Source organism: Sus scrofa, chromosome 5 (assembly GCF_054392235.1).
Source record: "Sus scrofa isolate SSC_HxYL_T2T_F1_AM1 chromosome 5, Sscrofa_HxYL_maternal_Yorkshire_Landrace_v2.0, whole genome shotgun sequence".
Classification (NCBI taxonomy): domain Eukaryota; kingdom Metazoa; phylum Chordata; class Mammalia; order Artiodactyla; family Suidae; genus Sus; species Sus scrofa.
The window spans coordinates 100690578-100715177 of record NC_139387.1 but is presented as its reverse complement, the minus strand read 5'-3'; the positions used below and the strand labels follow the sequence as shown (position 1 = coordinate 100715177).

Sequence of the window (24600 nt, the reverse complement as noted above, 5' to 3'; positions counted from 1 at the left end):
AATATTTTTATTAAAAAGTTTCTATTAAGTGCCTTGGACAATGAAGAAAAATACTCCAAATTAGACACAACAGTATAAAATTTTTAAACACAAAGTATTAAGAAAAATTCAAAAAGTTTCTAGATAGAGAAAAATACAAATGTGACAAGGACTGATCATATTTCACATGATCAACTCTGACTTTATTTTCTGCATTCTGTTCTCCTTAGATTTGCTTTGATTTTCCTCCTAGCATCGATATAAATGTTAATTTTTATCTATTTAAATAATGAAAACATTGCAAAGTTATACCAACAAATATATTTAAAAGCCAACAATTAAGAAGAGACTTTAAAAAACAGCAGTCACAATGGGGGAAAAATAACTTTAATGTTAGGGAAAATAATTTTAAGCCTATTATAGTTTTATACTTGGCCAAATTAGCAGTCAAATATAATGTAGAATAAAAGCACTTCAGATGTACGGAGACTCAGAATGTTTACTTCCTACACATCCTTTCTTAGGAACTTACTTAAGGATGTTTTCCAAGAAAACAAGGGAGGAAACAAAGAAGGGAGAACTTCAAGCCAAGAAAGGGGGGACCTGCGCCAAAAAAAAAAAAAAAAAAAAAAAAAAATCAATCCCTGGAAGAAAACTGCACAAAGTTCAAAACATCAACCAGTCCAAATTGAGCAGAGAAAAGACACCCAGGAAAAATGAGAGTTTCTTAAAGTTAACACTCACTCCCCTTAGTAAGTTGAAACATCTTAAGAATCTAATAAAGGGAGACAATATACATTAAAAACTAGGAAAAGAAAAGGAAAAAAGTTTTACTTAAGAATGTAAATTAGCATACCATTTAAATGCTATGAATAGTTTTTTAAAGTATAAAAATGTAAGTAGCATTTATTTATTTATTTACAAACTTTAGACACAGCCCATACACAGGAAGTCACAAATTGGTAGTTCAATGGACTACATTCAACTGACCAAAGGGTTTTATTTGACCTCTGTGTGTTTGAGTGTATTTTAATTAAGTGAGCTTCCAGCATTTTTAAAATCAAACAATTTCACATAAAAACCTGGATTATCACCTTCTCTTATAACAGGAGAATGTTTTGTCCCACTGGCTCCATATTCATACAGGCAATATTGAGCAGACACTAACCAGTTTACCAAAGCGAAGAGTCCATCTCTCATGCCAGCTGAGTCTCCTTAGCTTTTGAAATTTCAACACCTCCTATATACAGAGCATTGAGTGTTCAATGCTAGTTTCAAAGTAATAGAGAAATATTAACAATATTTCTTGACAATCTCCAGTTCACACTTACTTTGTTAAATAAGTATATTTGTGAAACCTGTTTGTGGTAAGAACTGAAATGGGTTTTTAAAGTCCAGTCCAGTGTTATATTAAAAATACAAACTTTTATCCAAAATGAAATTTCCTTCTCCCAGCTTGGATCTGAATTAGGCTGTGAAACCTGTAGGGGAGACCGGGGCCCTGGTCCGTTCTCCCCTCTCCCACTGAACCTCCTCCATTATTTATCTGGTATCTTTGACTTCCTCTAGAATCAGGTTTAGTGCAAAGATAGAGGTTTACACATGGCTGGCTCCTTCTCATCATTCTGTAGAAGAACCTTCAGAATTACCACCCACCAATGTCCTCCAGCAGTTTCTTATTACCCTGTTCTTATGTTTTATTTTTATCATAGCTCTAATCACCATTTAAATACATATATATATATATATTTTTTAAGAATTATCCCTATGTTTATCTTCTGTCTTATTCCTTCAAAATATAGCCTTTATGAGGTCAAGGATTTTATATATCTTGTTCCCTACAGTATCTCCTATATATAGACAGAACACAGCACATAATAGATGCTCAATAAATATTTTCTGAATGAATATATTTCAGATAGTAAAGTTATAAAAATATATAGCTTGATGAAAAAAATCTTGTATTAAATTGCTTAAACACAAACAACATAAACTATGATTATAACAGTGTTAAAATATTTCACACATGAGTTAAGGAAACAATTACAAGAGCTTAATTTACTGAGGCAGAATAATTATGATTAACTTTTTTTTCTTACATTGTTATTTTAATACTGTTAAAATAGTGTTTATGAATTTTTAATCATCTGGCCTATACCTGCTCATGTGTATTAAATAATATAAAGGGACATCGTGGTTTTCCTGGTGTATAAAACTAGTGGACTATAACATAAACTCTTGAAATGCTCAGAGTCTAGATATAAGGCTTAAATATAAGGCTTTAGATATAAGGCTTAAATTGATGACCTTAATAGTTAGGTAATAAACCTTGATTCAAGTTAGCATGTTTTTCCAAAATGGAGCTCTTAAAGTCTGCATTGATCTGGGAAGAGTTTCTGAGCTTGGACATAGAGTTGCTGCAGACGATATAGCCCACAAAGCCTCAAATATTTACTCTCTGGCTCTTTGAGAAAAAGTTTGTTGACCTCTGCTTTAAACCCAATCTCCATTATTATCACTTTCATCCATGGAGCTTTTGATAAGAGTTAGATAGCAAACAATCTGTTCCTTTGAGTTGGATTTACACACTAGGCAGAACCATATAAAACTCATTTTTTTATCTATACAACATCAATTTTATATAGTTCAGTCTAACACTTTAGGAAGAAATAAGATTAAGATATTGTTATGAAACTAAAGAGCTAAACAAGCCTTTTACTTGGACAGATAATAACCCTCCCCTAGAGGAGCGGGACATTAAATATCGTTAAGCAAAACCAGGATATTTCTGAAGACAGAACTTTTATCTCCCCTACAACATAAAAGCAGACCTAACAATATTTTAGTTTTAGAATGCTATCTTCCAAGTGAGAGGAGAAAATACCAACCATCCAAGTTAAAATCCCAATTTAATGATGCACTTAGCAATGATGGCTACCCATTTTGACATGATGGTTTCTACTGAATAATTGCTTTTATTTATACTACGTGAAATAGTTGCACAAAAGGCTTACCATCCTATCCATGGAATTATACCAGTGCTGGGGATGTAGGGGATAGTCAATATACATGCCTTTAATTCACTAAGTACAAAAAAATTTTCCATGAAATATTTAAATGAAAATGTGGATAGATCTGTCTACACACTAAAAATGATGCCCTTGGAAGTATTAACAGAACACCTCACACCAAGTAAATTATCAATAATAGATGTTTACATGGGAATAAGTTCATACTTTTTAGATGTATAATCACACTGTGCCCATAGTAGGATGTTATTAATATCCTACTATGGTCACAGGGTGCTAATGGCTATAGAAAAATGTATGGCTCAGTTCTCTTAGACAAGGGACTTTAAATCGTGCTGGTGAAGCACATATTAAAGCAATAGAAGCCCATAGGTATGTCCTAAAAATGTGCTAAAAGAATAAAACTGACAGTAAGTGAACAATTACCATATTGTGTTGAACTCATTCTCCATGAAAACCAAACAGGATAAAAGTCAAGAGGCTCAGAGTCCAGTCCCAACTGTGATGTTTCCCAGATAGAATGTAAATTATTTTATTGAACAGTGTTAAGCTTATTTATTTTGCTAGATTGCACATACTTCAGTTGTAAAGAAGCCTTAACTAGTTATTATACAACCACTAAAAAACTAAATTTCTGCAGAAGAGCTTCTGTGGAAAGCGTTTACCAGATATTGGACTCAATTTGCATTTTAAGGATTTTGGAAACATTTTAAATATCATAATATTTAATACACTCCAAGGAGTTATATACCAGATGTTAGCACATTGGAAACCACCAATGCAAGAACTTGTGCTTCCAGTTTGACTCATTTCTTAATAAAGTCTTCTTCTACAAGAATATCCTGAAATTATAAGGCAAGCTCCTAAAAACCTCCCATTTACAACTACTTTTCAGTGTAAATCAGGATTTTTTTTTTGATAGTGTGCAAACACAGAAGAATACTAAAAGAGATACTCAGGGTTACATGAAATTACATGTCCCACAGTAGCTGATTCCAAGTGTTCATATTAATCAAAACTCCATGATTTTCAGTTATTGACAATATAAAGGGTAAATATATTTGGTTTGAACTTGCAAAATTATTTTTATTAATATAATACCATCTGTTTTTGTAGAGTTACATTTCAGATTTTATTTAAAAGCAATTACTTCTGCTAAAAAAAAAATCCATCAGAAGAGATTATGTGAAATGTCTTTTCTGCATCAAATATTGTATGATTCTCAGAGCAAAGCTGTTTCACAACAGAAATACAAAACAATTATGTTGTGTCCTAAAAGCTTATAATATCACACACTATACACATCATATATAAGGCAACTACCAAAATCTGCTTACTAGTTACAAAATATTTGCTCTTCCCACTTGCTTTTACACAACACCTGTAATTTAACCAGGATGTTTTCGGGTGTGCCTGCACTTCCCTGTCAACATTACAGTTTTGGGCAAATGCCAACCTGTAAGAGATTTTCATCTTGAGACTGTTTCCCTTCTTGCAACATCAGTTGTACTCTTGCCAAAAACATCAACTTACTGAGGGAACGTCCCCTTTTACTCACTCCCACCCATTTCTGGACTCAAATAATAAACATTTAATACTTACCTCTGAACCAAGCCTTTTCTGTCCTTTCCCATAGTAACTCCCTAAAACAATCCCTACCAGTCTCAGGAGTCAATTTTTTTTTCACATGTTCCTAATACTCTAAGTACTAAACTACTCCATATTGTAAATTTCTTGCTGGTTCTTCTTTTTTGTTTTTTGTTTTTCCTGCAGGAGAGAGTCTCATAACCTTTGGGACTTGCAAAACATCTATTCCATCATTCTGAGAGAATTCAGCCAATTCTTCACAAGAGTAGAAAAGTCATTTCTGTCACTTCTACCACAGCGGTATTTTACCATGTTAATTTCCTTGGTACCAACAACGAGCTTTGTCCTTGCTTACATGGTGGCCATTGCTTCTTAACGATGATCAAATCCTGGAGCCAATTTCCTAGGGAGATGAAACTAGAGGAGATAATTCTGATCACCAAACAATGACTCAGTGTGTTGAAAGGACAAACCTGAACTGAAATAGTGCTGTTGAAGATTAGTTATGGTTTCCTGAGGGAAGTTTACAGACAAGAAAGTTTTATTTATCTAGATCTAGGTCTGTATTGTGTTAGAAAGATGTTTTTTTCCATCGCTACTGCATTTTTAATATCAGAGTAAACTATGATTGCTCAAATTGCTTAAAGATGTTAAATATTTATACTTTCTCGGAAGTCCTAAGAGGAAAATGCATCTAATAGAAACAATCTGCCTGAGTGGTCAATAGGCTTGGTGCGGACTATGGCGTATGATATTATTCAATCTAGTGAATTATTTACACTTGAATATTTTAAGGAGTGGAAATATTTAATAGCTAAATTCTGTCACACTCAATAATTATCTGTATAGTACTAAGGATAAAACTCCATGCATTTTTTGGCCTTCTTTTATTTTTTTATTGAAGTATAGTTAATTTACAATGTTTCAGGTGTAAAGCAAAGTGATTCAGTTGCTGACTCATTCATATATATATATATATATATATATATATTCTTTTTTGTATTCTTTTTCCATTATAGTTTATTACAAATATATTGAATATAGTTCCCTGTGCTTTTGTTTACCTATTTTAAACAAGGAGGTCCTCATTGTTTACCAATTTTTACATAGTAGTGTGTATCTATTAATCCTAAATTCCTAATTGATCCCTCCCCTTCTTTTCCCCTTTGTTTTCTATATCTGTGGGTCTGTTTCTGTTTTGCAAGTAAATTCATTTGTATCATTTTTTTAGATTCTACATCTAAGTGATATCTTATGATATTTGTCTTTCTCTGTCAGACTTACTCCACTTAGTATGAGACTCTCTAGGTCCATCCGTATTACTGCAAATGGCATTGATTCGCTCTTTTTTATGGCTGAGTGGTATTCCATTTGTAATATAAACATCTTCTTTATCCATTCTTCTGTCAATAGACATTTAAGTTGCTTCCAAATCTTGGCTATTGTAAATAGTGCTGCTCTTGACATAGGGGTGCATGTATCTTTTTGAATTATGGTTTTCTCTGGGTGGATGCCTAGGAGTGGGATTTCTGGATCATATAGTAGCTCTATTTTTAGTTTTTTAAGGAACCTCCATACTGTTCTCCATAGTTGTCGCACTAATTCACATGCCTGCTAACTGTGTAGAAGGGTTTCCTTTTTTCAACATCCTCTCAAGTATTTATTATTTGTAGACTTATTATTGATGATGGCCATTCTGACCAGTGTGAGGTGATACCTCATTTTGGTGTTTGATTTGCACTTCTCTAATAATTAGTGGTATTAAACATATTTTACTGTGCCTCTTGGCCATCTGTATGTATTTTTTAGAGAGATGTCTATTTAGTTTTTCCACCCATTTTTTTAAATTACGTTGATGGGTGTTTTTTTTGTTTGTTTGTTTTTTGTTTTTTTACTATTGGGCTCTATGAGCTTTTTGTATATTTTGGAAATTAATCCATTGTCAGTTGCATCATTTGTAAATATTTTCCCCATTCTATAGGTGGTCTTTTCAACACTATGCATTTTTTTTTTTAGAAAAACTATTCTGTGTCTGTTTGCCTGATATGCTCAGGTTGATTGCGTAAATATATTACAAATGAAAAGCAAGTTTACCTTCAAATATCTAAAATATAATAATAGTGAATGAGATGACAAGTCCTAAAACAAGAATAAAAATCAAAACTCTTTATTGCAGCCCCCAGCACCCTTCCTCATATGTGCAGCCTTTCCTCCCTCACTCATTCCACACGAGCTGCTCTGGAATCCTTGTTCCTCAACATATTTCCTGGCTTTGTGTCTACCTAGAGACTCTCTACCTGCCACGCCTTTGGATATGATTGTCCCCAAGTCGTCTTAGGATTTAAGCACAATGGCAGGGGTTTTTTTAAGTGGGGAGTTGAGAGTGTGAATCCCAGGACACAGTGAATTGATGTATGTAAATGATTGATGTATAATTAAGTGCTCCGTCATTCGAGATCCTTACTGTTGGGCCTGTCATTGCTACCCTCTGTCCTCTGTTCAAGTACTACTTCCCCACACAGGCAGGGTTCCTCTGAACATTGAATGTAGAGTTTCTCTTCTCTAAATGGTCATGCTGTCACATCATCCTTTCATTCTCCGCCAGGCATGTGAAGATAGCCTAGTGGATACTACTTATTATTTATTTACATGCTTATTTTTATTGAGGTATTGTTAATTTACACTATTGCATTAGTTTCAAGTGTACAGCAAAGTGATCAGTTATACATACAAATATATTCTGTTTCAGATTCTTATCGATGATAGGTTATTACAAGATATTTAGTATAGTTCCCTATGCTATGGAGTAGGTCCTTGCTGTTCACTTATTTTATACATAGTAATATGTATAATAATGTCTACTATTTTATAGAAAAGCTAAACTCAGTTTGGATGGCTTTTATTTTTCATGGTGAAAAATGCTTTCTCTAGTTTCTACAGGTAGAATATGTTTAACTTGTCACAGTGATAGGTACAAAAGGTCAGCACTTATTTTTAAATGAGTAGAATGACAGTGTAAGTGGCATTCCAGCACTATGGTTTGTTATTTATGGAAAATGGGCCAGCTTAAGGAAATCCGTGATAATATCTAACATGCTCTTCTCCTTCTGGGCATGTCAGGGTGGTACTATCTCCTGGTGACAGTGACTAGGAGAATACTAGAAAGAGTCTTTCTTATTTTGAATCTAAGATATTTACATTGAGTAATTTATACTAAACTTTGTTGGGAAGGATGGGTTGAGAAGAGTCTTGGGACTGATTTTCCAGCCTCCTCTCAGAAACCACTATTCTTGTCCATGATCTCTAGAAATTTATAAAATTACCACTTTGTGAAAATCATTGCCAAAAATACATTAGTGGAAAAGCTGTCTCTTTGCAAATATCTTAAACTTTTGCACACTAGATCTAGCGAATCATTAAATATGATGTTTATCCCTTAACTCTGGAAAATTGTCCTTCTTAGAGACCAACCAGGAAGCCAATGTCCTTTGGTTCCCATATGGAAAAAGTCCTTAGGTGGGAAAAGTCCTTAGATGTTCTGACCACTCCATCGCCAACATAAACATCCTGATGTTCTGATATTTGTCCTTCCCATCCCTTTCTCAGGTCATCCTCTTACTCTTCCTCATCTTCAGACCAAACAAGAAAGAACAGAAAATGTTGCCATTATAAAGCAAAATTGGGTCAGGATATTTTGGAAGAGTAAGTTCTTTCCTCATCTTCTCACACTTTAATCTCTAATCTAAAGTCAGTCTGTTAGAGACGTCAGGAGTCCAGATGTCTTGATTTCTGTGACAGTGATCTTTCCACCAAACATATTTTCAGTTCCACTTCACCATAACACAGATCCCGTCATCCAAGGCAACCCAACATTCTCATTTCACAACCCTCTGCTTTTCACACAGGAAAGCTGAAGCCAAGAAGTAATGAAAAACTATCAGGTTTGTTTCAAAGCAGTAAAAAAGAAGATATTGAAAATCACTGCTCATACCTTTCCTAATGGATAAAGTGAGAGACAAGTTGCCTCATTTCACACTTTGAAATAACCAAGTATTTGTTCTCAAGTTTGTGCTTATAAGTATATATTCTCAAGAGCAATTTGACTCTTGCATAGTCATTTGGAGTAGGAGAAAGGGAAAGTCTTGTGAGGGCGGGTGGGAGAGGGAAGGGTGGAGTGGGAGGGAAGCTAAACCATGGAAGGACGCTTCCCGAGCTATGAAGAAATAGTGCGTCCTTGGGCCAACGGGTCTGACTCAGCCCCAGGAAACAGATCATTATCATCAACTTTGTCTTTGCAAAGGAAAAGTTGGGGCCACAAATGAATATTCAAGTACTTGTTGGACAAGTGCAATAGAGCTTCATGTTTATATACATGCTTATGATTTATTAAGCACTCACTATGTATAATGTGTATACTAGGATTTTTGAATATATTATCAATATATTACCTTATTTATTTATTTATTGCTTCTTAGGGATGCACCCATAGCATATGGAAGTTCCCAGGCTAGGAGGTCTAATTGAAGCTACAGCTGCTGGCCTATGCCACAGCCATAGCAATGTGAGATCCGAGCCACATCTGCAACTTACACCACAGCTCAGGGCAATGCTGGATTCCCCAACCCACTGAGCAAGACCAGGGATCGAACTCGCATCCTCATGGATACTAGTTGGATTATTTTCCGCTGCACCACAATAGGAACTCCCAATATATTACCTCATTTAGTTTTTACAACAACCCTAGAATAAGATATCATATTTTTATTTTGGGACTAATGCAAATAAGGCTTAGAGAAATTAAGCATCTTGCCCAAGTAGCTGCAATGTGGAGAAGTCAAGCTGCTAATCCAAATCTTCCTGGCTCTAAAGGCTTAAACCCAGGTAAGCCTCCCTTAGGGGGAAAAAAATCTCTATTTTCATAGTGAAAAGTTCTATGTATATCTCGCTTTGACACTGCATGCCCCTTAGGTAGATTTTTTGGTTTGTCTTCATATCCATGTCTTCAAAGAAGCCTAGCCAAATCCTGCCATACATTAGGTGCTCAATAAATGAGTCTTTTACTTCTACATAAATATTCACATTAGCGAAGAGCTAACTGTGGTTAATGAAAACAGCAGGAGTGATAGATAAGTGACAGCAGTGAGATCTCCTGCCCCCACTCTCACTTAAATCTTCCCAAAGGATGGTGAGCCAAGGAAGCTGTAAGAGGCTACTTCAAGATGGGTCCAAAATGAAGGAACAGTTGGAGAAAGAATCCATCAAAGAGTCACAGGTTCAGCCCTGTCCTACTTTCACCATTAATCATGTGGCATAGAAGGCAGAGAGTATGGGTTGTACTATTCTAGGTATCAGTGTAGAGAGGTGTTTGTTTGTTTGGCCTCTAAGGTAACAGCACTTTTCATGTATTCCATGGAACCACATTGTACATGGATTTTCATAAATTCTCTCTCAGCCCCTTCCTCCCATCCTCACCATTACCACGTTCTTCTAAATGCAACAAGCATCACGAATTCACGGGAGGGACAGTGAATTCAGAGACGTGAAAACAAATACCTTGAGTCCTCTCCATCTTCCTGTATTAAAACTGTATACTACAATAAATTATCACCACCATCAATTATTCTACAGTCCTTTATAGGTCGTCCTCATGAAAACATTTCAGAAGTTAGCTTACATACATAATATGTTTTTTTTTTTTTCTCTACGAACAGAATTTGGGAAAGGACATACCAATATGTCCTTTTCAAACTTTCTCTCAAAATCATGTTTCCAATGAAGTAGTCAAAATTTTTTCAAACTCTACTTATTGATACAGGGAACTCAAAGGAATATAAGAAAATGTCTCCTGCCACTGAGCTGAAAATCTAGGTGCAGAGAGGAAGCAATCATAAAGTAAACAGGATAAGGTTTACTTCACTAAGCATGTGCAAACTTCACTAAATAGCAAGTGCAGCAAAAATGAGAGGGGGGAGCCAACTGACTTTTGCCTTGGATAATCAGAGTTGTTTTCATGAAGATAGGACATGACCTAGAACTTGAAGGGTTGGTTAACAGGGAAAAAATGTAATTATGTATTAATTTATCTTAATATTTGTGCGAATGCTGTGTTTCTTCCCTTCTCTTGATACTCTTCTCAAATCTCTGTTCTTCTCAGTTGCCCCCTGAAACATAGGTATTGTCTGTAACACCTGCTTCTTCTCCACCTCCCCACATCTAATCAGTCAAGGAGTCTCGTTGATTTCTCCCACAAATGAATCTCAGATGCAACACATTTTCTCCAGGTCCACTGCTAACACCCTAACCTAACACTGGGTTAGTCCACTGTCTGTTCTCAAAAGACAACTCTGGCCTTTCTCTAAGATTATAGTAGCCATGTAATCTTTTATAAACCTAAGTAGGTTGTTTCTTGAATCAGGCCATTCGGTGGTTCTCCATAGCCCTTAGAGTAACGTAAAATGTCCTTAATACACTCCTCAAGGCCGTGTATGTTTCTGGTCCTCATGGGCTTCTACTGCCTCGTGATCCACACCATTCTCTCCTGGTAACAAACACCAACCCAACAGAACGCTATCGCTGCCAAGCCCGGCAAGTATTTCCTGATGGAAGTATTACGGAATATTCTTCCCATCATAGAGTGGAATAGAATGGATGACTGCTATTCAGCCATTAGTTTCAGTTTAAATATCCTTTCATAAGAAAAGTCTTCTAGTTCTTCAGTTGAAATTCCCTCCCCACCCAGTTCCTGATCAGATCTCCCAAATTCCCATACTTTACCTTTACATTAGGTGTCCCTTGGCATCCATGGGCGATAGAGTCCAGCATCTTCCAAGATACCAAAATTCAAGAGAGCACAAAACCCGTATATAAAATGGCACTGTATTTGCATACATCCTCCAGTATACCTTAAATTATCTCTAGATTTCTTATAATATCTAATACAATGTAAATGCTATGGAAATAGTTGTAAATACAATGTAAATGTTGTGGAAATAGTCACTATACATGACAAATTTGAGTTTGGTTTTTTAAAACTTTCTGGAATTTTTTAAAATATTTTCAGTCTTCAGGTGGTTGGATCTGTGGATGCAGAACCTGTGGATAGAGAGGGCCAACTGTACTTAGTTTTGCTTAAAGACTATTACCCATTACTTTCTACGTTAAATGATAGCAGGAACCATGTTCATTTTCCCACCACTATGTTTCTAGGTTCTAGCTTTCCACCAAAAATTAAATGAATAAATTCCTCAATTTCAACAGTCAAGTTAGTTTCCATTTTTCTCCAGCTATACTGTTCCAAGTTTGCTGTCAGTGATAAAGCAAATATTGTGTTTTTTAAAAAATTCTGCAAGTCTTCAGTATCCAGGGATTATGTATATTTTCTTATTAGTCAATGCCACATGTCCTGCCCCTCACGCCCTCTTATATCTGAGGAGTTAAAAAAATTAAAATCCCATGTTTCATATAGCTTGAAAACTACTTTATTCCACACTATAATATACTCAATGCCTTTCTTAAAAAAAAATTATTATTCTTTCTGGTTTTACCTCTAAATTTTTTCCCAAACAAGCAAAGCTGAATCACAAATAAGGAAGTGTCTGTTCTTTTAAGACTAATCTCCAGAAGAAGAGTGAAATCTTTTAGAATCCTTAGATGGGAAGAGAAAGAAAAGAGACTTTATCCCCCTAGAATTAGGGGGAGAATGGAGGAAGTGTAGCTCACTCTGGGAGCCAGACTCAACCCCCAGGTAGGACTCCTGCTCCCAGGGCTTTAAACATAGGCTCTTCCCTCCCTTGACCTCATTCAGTATTTTATCAAAAGCATTTATAGGTTATAGCAATTCTATGGAACAAAAAAAGCAAGAAACCATTGTGCCCTCTATTAAAATGTAGCTTATTTATTTAATTAAAATAATAATAGTGGAGTTCTTGCTATGGCACAGTGGGTTAAGAATCTGACTGCTGTGGCTCAGGTAGCTACAGAGATACCAATTTGATCCCTGGCCCAGTGCAGTGGGTTAAAGGATCCAGCGTTGCTGCAGTTGCAATGTAGGTCACAGCTGTGGTTCACATCCAGTCCCTGGCCTGGAAACTGCCACAAGTGTGACCATAATAAAAAATTAATAAATGAAAAATTTAAAAATAAAATAAACATAGTGAATTGAGTGCTTAAAATGAACCAGTCACTTTGCTAAGTGCTTAACATATATTAAAGCCCTCAATTCTTCCCCCTAAACCCTAGGTAATAGTCACTGTCCCGCTCATAATTATGAAGAAATGAAGCCCAAGGAGGGTAAATAACTTGCTTAGCCTCACTGAGGCATTAAGCAGCAAAGCCATTTTTCTGTGATAAAATTTTACCCACCCACTCTTGCACCATGTTGCCCACGTAACCCACGTCAGATACTTGCAAGACTAATTAGATAAATTTTGCAAATATTTATTCATTCAACACTTTGCTGGGCTTTGGAGATTCAAGGATAAATAAATCATGGTCCTTGCCCTCCTAGAGCTAATAATCTGATTTAAAAAAAAAAAAAAAAAAAAAGCAATAGATAACACAGGAGACTTACTCTGCATGGTATCAGGGCTCCAAGGAGGAACTGGCTCTCAGTCAGGGGACGTCTTCTCAGGGAAAGTCACATCTGCATGATAAGTAATGTAGTGATTAGTAAGGGACATCACAGGTAAATAAGGAGCATGCATTGACCTACATACTCACCCCAGTAACGCCTTTAACATTGCAAAAAGTAAATATTTAATCCCCCAGTTTAAAACCCGCAGAACAAAGAGAATTGATGAGGAAGGGAGAGGTGGAAGGAAGCTGCAGAGGTGAGGAGTGACTGAGCAGAGGGAACAAAGCAGAAATCTATGGCCCACAGCAGGAGCACACCAGTGTGAACTGGGAGGATTTGCTCTGCATAACACCAAAAAGCCGCAGACACTGAAACCACTGGGCATCTCTAGGAGCCAATGTATAGACTGGAGCTGAGAACAGGACTGGTTAAATACCTATAAGTGGGAGGTACAAACTATTGAGTGTAAGATAGGCTACAGGATGTATTATTGTACCACATGGGGAATACAACCAATATTTTGTAATAACTCTAAGTCGAGTATAACATTTAAAATCGTATTAAAATATATATGGAGGAAAAACACACCTAAAAAATGAAAAAAAGAAAAAGAACAACCCATATGGAGTTTTTAGAAGCCTCTTACCCCTTTTACCTGGCAGCACAGCCAGTGAACTAGCCTTCTTAACTCCAAGCAGAAGACCGGAAGTTCACTCATGGAAAGAGGTGAGTTGGATTAGCTCTCAACTCAAACCCCAGGCACAGCTAAAGGCAGGACAAGGTATCACACAAGAAATGGGAGACTACGTGAAAATCTATGTACTGGATGATGAGGCTTTCTCAGCCCCTCTCCCAAGTCTGGAGTTACCCACCCGAGGCAGAAAACTGGAAGATTCTTCTTGAGGAAAAAAGAATGGTCTAAGAGAGGATATCCACAGATACTGATATTTGGAATGGTCTAAGAGAGGATATCCACAGATACTGACATTTTGGAAGTGTCTAGCTGGGTTCCAGCCTAGAGAAGGTCAGTGCTACCCTGGGACACCAAGCTCCTAAGGCCCCACTCTTAACTACACATGCACAGTGAAGATCTCCAAGTATTTGAGGACGTCTTCTGATATGAAAAACAGACCAAAGCAAACGGGAAGGTTGTGGGAGAATGGACTGGACTCAGAAAGATTAGAGAGCAATGCAATGACCCAGAAAAAAACTTTAGGGGGGATAAAAAACTTCAATACTCTTAGTAAAGTGGAAAGGTAATATATTTGTAAAACAAAATCAGGAAACTAAAAATACATGTATTTTGAGCATAAGGATTTTGTTATATTATCCTTTCTACCATTTTGTAGATTTTAAATATCTTTTTTTTAAAAAAGAAGAAAAGCTAACTAAATTGAAAACTCTATTGCTAGTAAAAAAAAATGTATAAATGTTAATTTTAATATACTTCACTAGAACATAAATTAAGAGCAAGGATAAACAGAGCTCACAATTCATATGAAAAATGGGCAATCAGAAAATACAGAAGAGCTCTTGAAATTGAAATGATAGAAGAAAAAAAAGTCAACAGAAGGGTTTCAAGACAATCAAAGACTTTCCCAGCAGGCAGAACAAGGAGAAGAATTAGAAAATGGAAAAAAAAAAAGAAAAGAAAAAGGATAAAGAACATTCACTATCTGAATGAGTTCCAAATACAGACTAGAGCTCTAGCTACCATCTTATTTTTCTTCTTTCCTTTTAAGCAAAACTCCATAAAGCAGAGCTTTTCCTATGAAACTTTTCATAAGCCAAAATGGTGTCAGGCAAAGAAGCGCACATCTTGCTAATGGATGCACAAAATAAATTGAGATAAAGCACAACGCTCAAAGACCCAGGTCAAAGCTATGTTGGCTTGATGCTGAGATGCTGAGTGTAGTTCCTGAGAAGGCACTTGGCCATGCCACTCTTACTGTTGAGGGCGAGTTGCCTCTGTAACAGCTCACTGAGAAAAAAAAAAAAAAAAAAAAAACAACACAAAAAAACAAAGAAAAACAAAAAAACCACTAAGCACTATTTTTTCTTTTCACCTTTATTTCTGGTAAAAGCAAAAATTCCCTGCTGATTTCTTTTCATTAGTGAAAACAGGCAATGATGTATGTCTTTCCTAAAAGCAAAATGGCATAAAGTGAAACTGTTGAAAAGTGAGGGAATCCTGTATTACCAATCCCTTCTCTCTCTTCTTCCTTAACCCACTCCCATCTCATTCCACTGCAGTGACTGACTAAAACTGTTCTGAACAAGATCACCCAAAAGAATGTTGTTTCTGAGCCCTCATATTACTTGTTTATCAGCAGCAGGTGGCAAGCCTTGGAAAACTGTCTCTGCTTGGCTTGCGGAACTCCACACACACACCTGTTTTTCCTCCAACCTTTCTGGCCACTTCTTTTCAGTCTCTTTGGCTGTTTCTTCTTTATCTCCCTGATCTCTTAATGTAAGTAGTGCCTCCATCCTTAGTCCTTAGATCACTTCTCTCAATAATCTACACCCCTACCCCGGCTGCCTTGTTCAGTCTCACAGTCACATGGACCGGGATGCTGCTGGCTTCCACGTCAGTATCTGCAGCCCACATAGCTCACCTCAACACGCAGACCTAAATGTCAAACTGCCGATTTATACTTTGACTTGGATATGTAGCAGACATCTCATATTTCCAATGCTCAGTCCAAACTTTTAACTTCCACTCTCCTCTCTCTTCCCGAAAAACAAGGATAAAAGCAAACTTCTCCAGTACTTTTCCCCTTTTCAGTCCTTGGCAACTTCTTTTTTTAGGCTTATGTCAAAACTCTGAGTCATCTTCCTTCCCTTTTATTTCACACTTCAAATATGGTCTGTTAGCAAATCATGACACCAACACCTAGAAAACATATCAAGAATCCAATCACATCTCACAATCCTAACCACCGCTATTCCAGCAGAAGCCACCGGTTCTTCTCTCCTGAAGTTGCATCATCAGCCTCCTAAAGGGTAGCCTTGCTTCTTCTTCTGCCCTCCTTCAGATTATATCAACATACCAGTCAAAGTAATCCCATGAAGACAGCTGTCAGGTCATATTACTCTTCTGCTTAAAACCCCTCCAGTGGCCCTCTTCCTACCCACAAGGTGTGGACATAATTCAGACCTGAAGTGCCTTTAACCTCATCCCCTTGCACTCTCCTATTTGCTTCCTTCATAATGGCCACTGTGACTTTCTTTCATGCTGTTCCTTAAATGCATCCGAACTTTGAACTTGATGGTTCTTCTACCTGGAAGGTTTTGCCCACAGAGATCTACCTGGTAAACTTGTTTACTTCCTATAGTCTTTACTCAAACCTCAAACCTCAGGTGAACCTTTTTTGGCCACTACCACTAAAATTGCAAATCTCTCTCTCTCTCTCTCTCTCCCCCCCACCCCCATACACACACCCCAAATCATAGCTCCCCTCCTGCCCTTATTTTTCTCTTAAGCTTTTATCACTACCTTACTACCTGAAGTTAGTAATTTATATTTTACTTGTATAAATCATCTGTCTCTCTCATTAGAATGTAAACTCCGTGAGGACAGGATTTGTAATAAGTAGGTCGTTAGCCATGTAGTCATTATGTTCACTGCTATATACCAAGGTCTTAGAAGAATTCACAAACATAGCAAGAATGTCTATTGATGAATGAAATAACAAAGAAACGGGATACAATGATCAAAGAAATAACTCAAGAAAATTTCTTAGAACTCACAAACTTCAATTTACAGATTGACCTTGTGGATCAATAAATAAGACCCACACTAGGACACGACATTATGAAATACAAAAAGTTGGGGATTTGGAAAAAAATATTAAAACTTCCTGTGGGAAAATAACTGGTTGTATACAAACTATCCCTGTCTTATTAGGGTTTGACTTACAATTTTTTAACTTTACAGTGGTGCAAAATTGATACATAGTCAGTAGAGATCATACTTCATATTTTTAATTTTGATATTTTTTTTGGACTGGCACACTATATGGTACCATTCTCTCCCCGCGATGCTGGGCAGTGGCAATGAGCCGGTCAGCCACATGATCATGAGGGTGAATAGCCAATATACTTTTAATCATACTGTACTCATACTGTTTTTCACTTTCAATAAATTACATACAATATTCGGGACTTTATTATAAAACAGACTTTGTGTTAGATGATTTTGCCCAAGGGTAGGCTAATGTAAGTGTTCTGAATACAGTTAAGGTAGGCTAGGATAACCTACGGTGTTCAGTAGGTTAGGTGTATTAAGTGTATTTTGACTTAGGATATTTTTTAAGTTACACCGCAAGGTGACTCCACTGTAATTCAAGGAAGATCTGTACAAAGAACTGGGAATTAGATTGCCATTATTCTCAATAACAATGTAATATACTAGGAAAAAAGGTAGGATGCTTTTAAAATTCTGATAAAATTTGATTTCTAATCAAAAATTCCATATTTGAATAAATTATCATTTAACATAAAGGTTAAAGAAAGGCCTTCTCAGGCATTTAAGTTTAAATTATCTCCCCTGTACCTTTTCTCAGGAAGCTACTGGAGAAAAACATGAGGTTGTAAACCAAGAAAAAGGAAGGAATTGGTTCCAAGAAATGGAGAACGTAAAGAGGAAGCAGAGAATTAGAGAACAGTGTGGAATATCAGGTCCCAGTGCTGAAAAACCAGCTCACATGAGAACAAGATTTCAGTAGGATTCTCAAATACGAAAGGGGAATTTAGATTACCTAAGCTTTTGTTTTCTCATGTTAAGGAATTTCTCATACTTTGAGAAGATTTCTATATTGGCCAAGAAAATTAAAACAGCAACAACAACAAAAATCCATTTGAGGCTCCAGAAGACAAAAAGCTTTAGGGAAAAAAAAAACAAAATAAGCCTTGCTGGTTTTGCTGGGACATGTAGCATTTATAGAGTCATGATCATTTAAGTTCTGATTATTGAATTAACCAAAATTTGTCACATACGCACGAAAGCCTTAAGCAGTCTAGAAAAATAGGCTCTTATATTAGGATTATCAGGAGGTACAAATCCAGGTGAGTGAGAGACAAAAACAAATAAAGCAAAGCAGTAGGAATGGGAAACAGTAAAGGCCACGTGTTCCATGCTGTCTTTTCATTGGTCAAAATTACCCACAGACATCATTCTCCTTCATTTCTGAGTTGGGCCATCTGGCCCGTCCAATAGCCGTTAGGGATACTGAATCTCACGTTATGAGAAGTGAAGCTGCATCTAAGTCCATTTGTGGGAACAAGAGCCAGAAATGTGGGGAATTAGGTTAGTTGGCCTAGCTGTGCTGCTGGCAGCCAAGGGGAAGTTCCCAAGATTCCCAGGGAAAATGACTGGTTATCTCCTCGGAGCAGCACCACAGCCTGGGAGGTAGACAGCACCAGGGGCCATTGAGGCGCCAAATAAAACCTGTGCCTAATACAGAGGGGAAAGCAGCACTTGAGAAGGGGAGGTGAAAGGAGCTGAATTCTAGCGTTCAATAGTAGTACTTTAAGATAATGTCTAAATTTCAAAAATCGGAAAAGTGACAATCCACTAGCAACTAGACAGATAAATAAGGGAAGAGGAGCACCAGAAATACTAATAGTTGGTTCTGGTGGCCCCTGGAGTTAGCCATGAGGGGCGCAGCAGAAACAAACTTGTGGTGTGGTTTGCATGATTAACTTATGTTCATGTACTATAAACTACAGTTAAGTCTAAAGTAGATTGAATGACCATCTTGCATGCAAAATGAGCAATGGCCTCTCAGCAGAGATGTCAGCTTCTGGAACAGCTATATTTGCAGAGGTTGAGGGTGTGGAATGATAGGTGAGTCTGGAGATGTAAGTTGAAGCTACTTGTACGCCAAACTGAAGACTCCCAAATAGATCCTTGAGGAGCTAGTAAAGCGTTTAAGCAGGAAAGAATTATGATCATACTTGCATTTTAGAAAGAACATTCTGGTTGTACTGTGAAGGGCATGTTAAATGGAGAGAGCCCCGGAGGCAGACAGTGCCTTTGAGAAGCTGATGGAGAAAGGTAAGAGGTCTGAATTAAGTACAGTGGAAACAGGGAGAAGGTAGGACTATCAGTTGTGTAGGATCTGCAGGCCCCTTGGGACCAACCTCCCCCGTGAACCATCAGGGAGGGGAGCAAAAGGAAGCCAGTGGATCCAGAGAGAAATCAAACATATGGCCTTACTCCTGGGAATGTCATCCTAACTCTCCTTTCTACGTAATCTACTGTGAAATGCTCCAAAAAGAGGTTCCTCTTACCTCAACGGATCTGTCATGCACTCTACCCACTGCAGTCACAGTTACTGCTTGAGTATTTTAAGTGAACATTTATGATGAATGCAATCACACATTTCTAAATTACTAAGTGGGAGTCAGTTCCTGTGAAAAGTGACCTCTTGAAGGAAGAAATATTTTTAAATGCTAACTCCTCCTCATGCGACATTTCTTCCCTATAAAAAAGTTCTGCTCTTCCCCAGACTGAGTGTGCTGTTTATGGCCTCACCATCTCAGTCTGCACGTCAGTATTTCTCCCTCTTCCACACTCAATGGTTACAGTCTCTTTTCCTTGCATCCCGTCGTTCACCTGCCAACCAGTTTCTCTCCTAAAATACCATTTTAATAGTATTATTCATTATTCAAAACTCTTCAGGCTCTTTTCTTCCCTGTGGAAGAAATACATGCCTGCTGTATCATGTCCTTTCTACATCGTTATCCTTATTAATTACTCAATAGTCTAGAAAGTTTAGTCATTGTCCTTGTTCTATAGATTAAAAAGAGCAAAGGGGGGAAAGCAATATCTGAATCAAAAGTGAATTATCTTTCCACTTTTCGCCCTTGCTTGTATTCAGTTTGTTATTGAAGGTCCTTTGAAAACTACATCCTCCAAAGCAGTCTTCCCATTAATCTCTCTGGAAACGGGGTTCATAAGCAGAGGGATTGATGAACATCCCTGGAAACCCTTTTGGTATCACCATGGGTAGACTAAATGTACATAAATCACAAAAATATATAAAATTTTGCATTTTTGGAGAAGAAAGCACATTATTTATCATATTCTTCAAAGTATCCATAACCTTAAAAAAGGAAGAACACTACTCTGCAGGAAAATCCACCTCTGGAAGATGGGAGTCCTCTGTCACCACTCTGCTCCATCTCTGCTGCTTCCTTTCTGCCTTGGATATTTCCACTCACACAGAGTTAACTTTTTCTCAATACCCGATTCCCATCTGGCTTTCTCTGTGTGGTCTGCAGATCACTGCAAGCCAAATTCTCTTCCAAATGGTTAGCACTCAGGTCCTATAAAACAACTTTAGTAATTAACAATACATCACCCTGGGGCATTGCTTGAATTTTTGTGTATCTTATCAGGTAACTCTGTTTTACTGTTACTTGCTTCACCACTTATATTTTAAGAATCTTGAACATCTCAGACTTCTTCACTGCTCCGTAGCATCTTGCCGTAGAGCTCCACACAGCATAAATATTAGTTGATAGGGCTTGAGGCTGCAGTTTCATACACCTGCAGGCATTACTCAGATGCTTAGTTAATGTCTATACTGCACAAGGACCTATCATGGAGGTAAGCAGACGGGAGTACTCCCCTCCAAGCCTCTGTATTCACAGTGGGCTTCACAGTGAACTGAGGGTGGAGGTCAGGAGAGAGGGAGCCTACCCCGTGAGATGGATAAGAGGTACGAACGAGGTACAAAAACAACCCTTTGGTTGAGGGCAGTAAGGAAAGAACTGAGGATACAAGGAACAGAGGGAAGCTGAAGCCCCTCAGAAGGGTCAGTCACATGGTGGAGGTGAAGCCAGTCAGTCTCCATTGATTATATGGAGACAAATCTAAAATCTGCATAGCTAATGAATACTCCACGGACATCCATGTGAGGTTTGTTTCAGACACAGGGACACACTGAGAGGACTGAAATTTCTCAATAGTCTCAATTTTAACATGCTGATGAATTCAGCAGAGGGACTTCTGAGACTCCATTTCCATGTGAGGCCCACATCAACTTACTATGTACGTCCCATGCCGGCAGCAGTGACGAATACTGCACGCCGTTCCTTCAAGATACTTCAGATATAGTTGACGGGGAAAAAAAAAAAAGTGTAGCACAGACCATCAGTCCTAAAGTTCACAGAGTGATAATATTTTAAAAGCCAATTTAATTATATTTCAGGTTACACGAACTTTTAGAAAGTCTCCTATAGCAATATTTTCATTGAGAATAGGAACAAATAATGAGGCTAATTTCATTGGAAGTGAGTATTTTGAATGGCATTATACAAATAAATTTTTAATTTATTATCCTTTCTGGAAGTTACCTTTTGAGAAAAAGCTTTAATGTTCTGAGTAGTCTTTTATCAATAATTTTCCTTTGGGTAAAAATATCTTTTTCTTCTTTTTTAAAAAATTGTTTTAAAAGATAAATGTTCAGTATAAAAACTTTAAATACAGCCACAGCATAGAATATAGAGTAAGATGCATCCTTCCCTCTAGCCCCACCCCATGATTGAAGTTTAAAACAACTCCATAAAAGTAGCCATGGCTATATCCTTCTTGGACTTAATATCTATGCAGATACAAATGCATACCTATATTACTTTTTTCTACATGAATGGGATCAGAGTGTGCTTATTACGCCTTTATAATTTTCCCATTAATAATACTTCCTGATCATCATTCCATATCCAGGGACTTAGAGCCACCTCCCTCCTTTTAATGGCAGCATAAGTTATTCCTTTAATTAAAGTGCCGTAATATTTAACTAGAACATTACTAGTGGACATTTAATTTCTTTCTCATTTTCTCTGTTACAAATAAAAGGCAATGGTGACACTATACAAATATCTGTGCAGTTTTACATATGTGTATAGATTCACTGCCTACACGCATTTTAAATTTTGACAGATCATTGCAAAATTGCCCATCATAATTATTGTGTCAATTTACAGTCCTGCTAATAATGTAGGAGAAACCTGAATAATAACAATTCCACTAAAAATATATGGTAGTCCCCTAATAATACTTTTTAGAAATACAAATCTGATAACATAGCTCAAAGAAATCTTCAAAGGTTACCCAGTTTCTAGAAACTAGAGTTCAGAATCTTTAGCATAAGGTTCATGTCCATCTCCAAATGCACCCCACCTCAGTTTTTAAAAATATTATCTCTTCCCACTTGGTTGAGATGAAATTGAAGAGGGAAGTGAACTTTATGCTTTGAATGCTATTCCCTAGGAAAAAATGCATTTTTCTATAGCCAAACCATTCCAAGAAAGCATCATAGTTTCTTGTCTTCATACCTTTACTTGTGCTACTTCATTTTCCTATATCATTCACTCATTCATGGCTACAAAGCTCTTCATGATCTGTGTCTGCCTACCTCTCCAAATTCACTGTTCTTCCTCTCTGTTCTGAAGCACATTACATCCCATTGCCTCTGAACTTGCCATTTTCTCTGCCTAGAACTCTTCCCTGGGTAGTCACATAACTCACTTGTTCACTTCATTCATACCTCTTCTCAAGTGTTCACTCTTCAAAGAGACCTTCCTGGACCAACCCATCCAAGATAGCACTCCCAGTCGCTCTCTAACTTCTACTCTAACTTATTTTTCTGCATGGCACTTGTCATTACTGAAAATTTTGTCTGTCTTCTGGCCTCGTTATTACGGTTCATATATATTCATATATATTAACTGTTTTCATGTTATAATCTCTCATTGTGAAAACAAATCCAGTGAAATGTAAGCAACATATACTTTTTGATTTGGTTCATTGCTCTTTCTCAACACCTAGAATAATGTCTGGCATATAGTAAGTGCTCAACTAAAGCTAAATAAGTAACTCCATAAATGTATTGAGCTTTGTACTGTCCCAAGCATTCTCCTAGGACAGGAAAAAGATAAGTAAGACTAATCGTGATTGAGATAAATATGTCAAAACTACTGTGTACTGTGATGCATGTCATAGTGGAGGCACGTTAGAGTTGGACTCCTAGACGACACAGGATGGGGCTAAAGGAGTATTCAGGGATTGCTTCAAAGGTTACCTCGTACTCCTTCATGCTGACTCAAATGTCAGCCTCTCTGTGAAGTCACTTTATTCTAATTCCCCAAGCTTAACAGCCCACCTCTAAGCCCCTTTTGACATTACTTCCCATATCCCACCCATGCAATAGGTATCACTATACTGTTATATTTTTTGGTTCATAGACCTGATGAAACATTTCACACCTTTACGTATCCCTTGCTATTTGAATTTTCACCATCCATATATTTACCCAGATGAACTACAAACATTTTTTACATATGATTTACTGTCTATAGTACAAATCCACTTTATTAAAAATGCCTGACACACTAATGAAAATGTTAAAAGTGCACAATATTGTAGGTAAGAGGATGTCTCACCTGGATTTCCAGGCTCCCTTTATTTAAACGTATTATAATCACCTTCTCTACCTTTTAAGGGAAAATGTTTTCTAAGTAAGGCTATAGAGAAATTAGATGAACCTAAGAGGTCAAGAACAGCCATATATTTGAAGGAAGACAGAAATGTGAACATGTATATCAAAACTTAATCTTGGCCATGCATGTGTCACCATTCGCACACAATAATTTTTCTAAGAGTTGTTAGTTTTAGAAAGTTTCATCGTGTTACCCAAGCACAACACATTATTTTTTGACAACTAGAGATCTTCTTTGTATAATGAATTAATGGTTGTCACGGTTGAGCAGCCTGTTGAAAGCACTGAATATCCTTAAGGACTAAGAAATAAATAAGGAAGAAGGGGATTGATTCAGTGAAGGAATGAAATTTACAAGTCCACAATGGGCCACAAGATTTAAGACTATGCAACATTGCGTAATTTGAAGATCATGCATGAAACAGTCTCCACTGATAGTGAGGTTGCAATTAAATAGTTGATTCTACAGGCAAATTTCAATGGCATTAGAAGCAGATTATTTAGGAAATGAGTCCCGAAGGAGGAAAAATTGCAAGGACATCTAAATCCATTCAAAGATGGGATCTTTAGATGGATATTGTGAAGACAACACTAAAGTAATACCTTTGAAAACCCCAAGGCCCTAGAGAAATGTTGAAGAGTGAATTACATTATGTACCAGTCATAAAGAATGATTAAGAAAACATTTACTGATTATTTGAGGCAGGAGCTATCACCATCAAGGTATACATAAAAAAGAAAAATCTTTCAAACAATCTTATTTTGATAACAGACCAAGCTATCAGACATTCTTTTAGTGCTATTATTATAGTAATAAAACCTTAGTAGTCTTTTTTGCCTTCCAGTAACACATCACTTTTATAACCTGTGGATCAAAGTACCATCTCAACATGCAGTGTCTTGTACGGAGGACTGATGTAGGTAA

At 37.0% G+C, this 24600-nt stretch overlaps 2 long non-coding RNA genes across 3 annotated transcripts in view; one reads left to right on the top strand and one right to left on the bottom strand.

The window, feature by feature from the left end:
• LOC110260804 (uncharacterized) overlaps positions 1–24600 on the top strand; it is a 364487-nt gene that overhangs the window by 243754 nt on the left and 96133 nt on the right. The gene's annotated exons all lie outside the window — the stretch shown is intronic.
• On the bottom strand, positions 11459–13236 carry LOC106510439 (uncharacterized). Its single transcript, XR_002344276.2, has 2 exons — positions 13165–13236; positions 11459–11687 (listed from the first exon to the last, which is right to left on the bottom strand). It is a non-coding gene; the product is annotated as an uncharacterized LOC106510439 (long non-coding RNA).